Raw genomic sequence first — 4,578 nt, forward strand, 5'->3', positions numbered from 1 at the left:
CAATGAGATTCGCAACTATAGGAACAAGAATTAAAAAATACCGCAACTATTGGAACACTGCACCAATAATTGGAGCTATCATTTTAGGTAACAATGATGAGTTCTGCAGCAATTAGATCACTTTTTGTTTAAAATATATTTGATGAGCTTTCGAATGCGTATCTAAGGTAAGCAGAATGAAGTATAGACGTGGTGTAGGCGGACAAATAGTGATGGATCGTGCTTAGTTCCTCCACTATTGGGTCTTCTACCCCAGTTTATAAGCGATCAAATTACGCATCGCACACAATCAGTTAATCGCGAACATAAAGTGCAGTGACCGACCATATAAAAAACCGCAAAAAGCTAGTGCATTGAGCAATAAATCACGAACGCACTCCCTATAGGAGAACTGTTACCACAATGCCGCCCCCCAGCGGCGGGAATGGGGCCTTCCCTTCCCTGGGTGAGAAGCCCAGTAGAGCGAATGGAGTATATATGGTGATTCAGTGCAAAACGGAGGAGATGAATCTTTTGTAGGCAGCTCCAATCCTTGTGGACAAAACTGTGAAAGCAATGTGTGGAGAAGTACAATCTATTAAGAAAACAAATGACGGAAAGATATTAGTTCTAACTAAGAATGATAAGCAAGTGAAACTGCTTAGCAAAGTGAACAAAATTGGAAATTATGAAGTGTGCGTAACGGAACACAAAATACTAAACGTGATTTCTGATCGGAACTTGCTGCATGAAGAAGACGAAGAAATTGAAAAAGAGCTGAAGTCTCAAGGAGTGGTGAAAGTTGAAAGAATCATGAGGAGAAGCGGATCTGAGATCCTAAAAACCTCATCATTCATTGTGCACGTGAAATCAAAGAACCCTCCTTCTCGCCTCAAAATCGGATATATCTCAGTGCTGACTAGGCCCTACTACCCAAGGCCCCTACGATGTTTTAATTGCTTGCAGTTCGGACACGTCGGAAGAGAATGCAAAGCAAAAAATTTTGCAGAAAATGTGGAGAAGAGTACCACGGTGATGTATGCGAAAATGAAGAAAATTGTGTAAATTGCAAAGGCAAACATAATGCGCTGAGCAATGAGTGCGAAAAATTTAAAATGCAAGTGAAAATTACAAAAATGAAAGTGGACAAGAATATCAGTTTCTGAAGCTAATTGAATCCGAACAAATGAAAAGTTACGCTGATCAAGTAAAGAATGCGACTGCCGAGTTCTACGAAAAAGCTGCCCTGCAAAGAGAAACCGAATTCAAGGAAACGATTAAAGAATAAGAAAAACTTATTAAAAACTTGGAAGCTAAGTTACAGAAAACTAACTAAGATTACCAGAAGGCCATAAAAATTATGACAGAAAAAAGGATGGCTCGGAAACGCGTCGAAAAAGAATACGACAAACTCTCGAACTGAATTAAAGAAAGGAGAGAAGCGCATGCCACAAAACAAACCCCAAGTACATCAGCAACAAAACATCCAAGATTAGGAATCGATCACCTAACCTCTCCAATAAGAAAAAAATCATGCACCAAGGTAAACAAAGATATAATGGATATAGAGTCTGAAGATTCGACAAACGGAGAATGATAGCCTCTCACACCAATCACACATGACTTCAAACAAACCCAATCAACCCGACCAAGCTAATATAACAGAAATACTACAATGGAACTGCAACGGAATAGGAAGCCAATTTGAAGAACTTTTGTTACTAATAAACAAATATAATCCAAACATTATTACACTTCAGGAAACTAGAACAAACCCATCACGGAACATAAACATCGCTGGGTATGAAATATTACTCCGACACCGACCGTCTGGTCAAGGCGGAGTAGCTATTGCAGTTAAGTCAGGAATCAATTACAAAACAGTGCAACTGAACACGACACTTGAAGCTATAGCGGTGGAGGTCAATATACCGCGAAAAATGACTGTCTGCAGCATATATCTCTCACCTAGCCAGCAAATTAATAACACCGAATTGGAAACCCTTTTAGACACACTACCTGAACCATTCATTACATCTGGCGGTTTTAATGCACACCAAAACCGATGGGGATCAGAAAAAGATGATGTCAGAGGAAAAATGGTCGAATCTATAGTAAATGATCGAATCCTAACAATCCTAAATGACGGAACCCCTACATGCATACACTCTGCTAACTATATCAATATTACGAGCCCCGCTTCGTGCATCGATCTTACCATTTGCTCCACTGATATAGCCGGCAAACTAAATTGGACAACGGTAGACCACTTCCCAATCATCATAGGCGCCGCAAATCAGAGCAGAAACCGCACAGCTAGATGGAAAATTGAAGACGCTGACTGGAGCTCCTATGAAACCGAACTTGAGAAACTTATTCTCCCAAACGTAGTTTACTCAATAGAACAAATAACAGAAGCGATACAAATAGCAGCTTCCAAATCTATACCCAAAACGTCCACAAGGGTCCACCCAAAGGCTGTACCCTGGTGGAACAAAACCGTTGCAGATGCAGTTAAGAGAAGAAGAAAAGCTTTAAGAAAAAAACAAAAATCTAAGCCAGATGATCCAGCATATCAATCAATTCACGATGAATTCTTACTTGCCAGAAACGAATGCAGAAAAATCATTAAAGAAGAAAAACGGAAAACCTGGGAAAATTTTGCCTCGTCAATCAACGAAAACACACCAACTAAAGGAATTTGGAACCGCATCAGATCCATATCCAAGAAAGGGTAATCAACAAGAACATGGGCTATTTCCACGAACGACGAAGCTATTACGAAACCTCTGGATATTGCAAACCATATAGCTGATCACTTCTACAGAGAATCGTCCGATGAAATCTACTCTCCCAAATTCATAACTAAAAAACGGAAAGAAGAAACTCTTCCAATTCACCAATTCAGAGCTCTGCATACCGTACTCGATGCACGAGCTTCTCGTCCAGCTTGATAAACTTACAGGAACTTCGCCAGGTCCAGATGAAATACACAACGCTATGCTAAAGCATCTACCATTCTACATTAAAGGGATTTTACTAGTAGCATTCAACAATGTCTGGACATGTGGAAATTTTCCAGAATCTTGGAGAAAATCGTTACTCATACCAATACCAAAGCCGAGAAAATGTCCAAATACAGCAAACAATCTCAGTCCAATATGTCTATCAAGTTGCATTCTTAAACTATTCGAGCGAATGGTAAACAAACGCCTAATGGAGCATATAGAATCAAATAACATATTTGGAAATTCGCAATATGGATTTCGAAAAGGACATCAAACAACAGACGTCATTACTTACATCGACAACTTTGGAAAAGAATCCATAAACAACAAGAAACACACTGAAATTATATTTTTGGACCTATCCAAGGCATATGATCGAACATGGCGACGTCTAATTTTGCAAAAACTTGCCAAAATAGGGATCTACGGAAACATGGCTAGATTCTGCAAACTTTTTCTAGATCGCAGAGAATTCCAAGTGAGACACGAAGACCAATTATCAGACGTCAAAACTCAAATGAACGGAGTCCCACAAGGATCAGTGCTCGCAGTTACGTTCTTTCTACTTGCCGTTGACAGCATCAGAGATTTTCTTCCGAAAGATACATTTATTAAAATGTATGCAGATGACATAACCATAGCAGTTATCTCCAAATCAGCAAAATGGACTCGTGCAAAAGTCCAGAAAATCCTAGACTCTATTCAAACATGGAGCGACGCAACTGGTTTTCAAATTTCAGCCTCAAAATCAGCTGTAATGCATACTGGGAGAAGAAGAAAAGTGCATAATCAACCAAGCCCAACATTGAACAACGAAGTAATTCCACTCACTATTCATCAAAAGCTACTAGGCGTCTGGGTGGACAAAAACTTCAACTATAATTACCACCTTAAAACAACACGGGACGAAGTTAAAAAACGTCTTAATATAATGAGATGTCTCAGCAAATCGAGCTTCGGGGCCGACAGAAAAAGCCTCCTACACATTCTACAAATGGTCATTTTACCAAAACTTTTATACGGAGCCACCGTAACAACGCGTGCCAACAAAAACAACATACTCAAAATGGAACCTCTATACCACCAGGGAATTCGTCTAGCCACCGGCGCTTTTCACTCCAGCCCTATAGACAGTATCCTTTCAGAAAGTGGTCAACCCCCATTACATCTCATAATGTCTGGGAAAATAATAAATTATACCATGAGACAACTATCAAGAGGAATTTTAACTCCAGAACTTCACATCGTAGAAGAAACAAGAAATTTAATGACGAAATACTCAATACCTCACATTGAAATTGAAAACGAACATCCTTCAAACTTATTAACTTGGAAAAAACAATCAAGCCTAGTGAATACGGGCATTCCTGACAAACACCCACCAAAAGCAAAACAAACTCAATTCAAGGAACTTTGCAACACCAAGTATCAACACCACAACCACATATACACAGATGGATCAAAAACCTTACAGGGCGCTGGATGTGGAATTTATTCTGAAAATATCAACACAGCCATCTGTCTACCACCACACCTGTCAATCTTCAGCGCGGAAGCCTTCGCCATTATAACAGCCTTAGGCCACTGTAAT

Source organism: Armigeres subalbatus, chromosome 1, assembly GCF_024139115.2.
Source record: "Armigeres subalbatus isolate Guangzhou_Male chromosome 1, GZ_Asu_2, whole genome shotgun sequence".
Classification (NCBI taxonomy): domain Eukaryota; kingdom Metazoa; phylum Arthropoda; class Insecta; order Diptera; family Culicidae; genus Armigeres; species Armigeres subalbatus.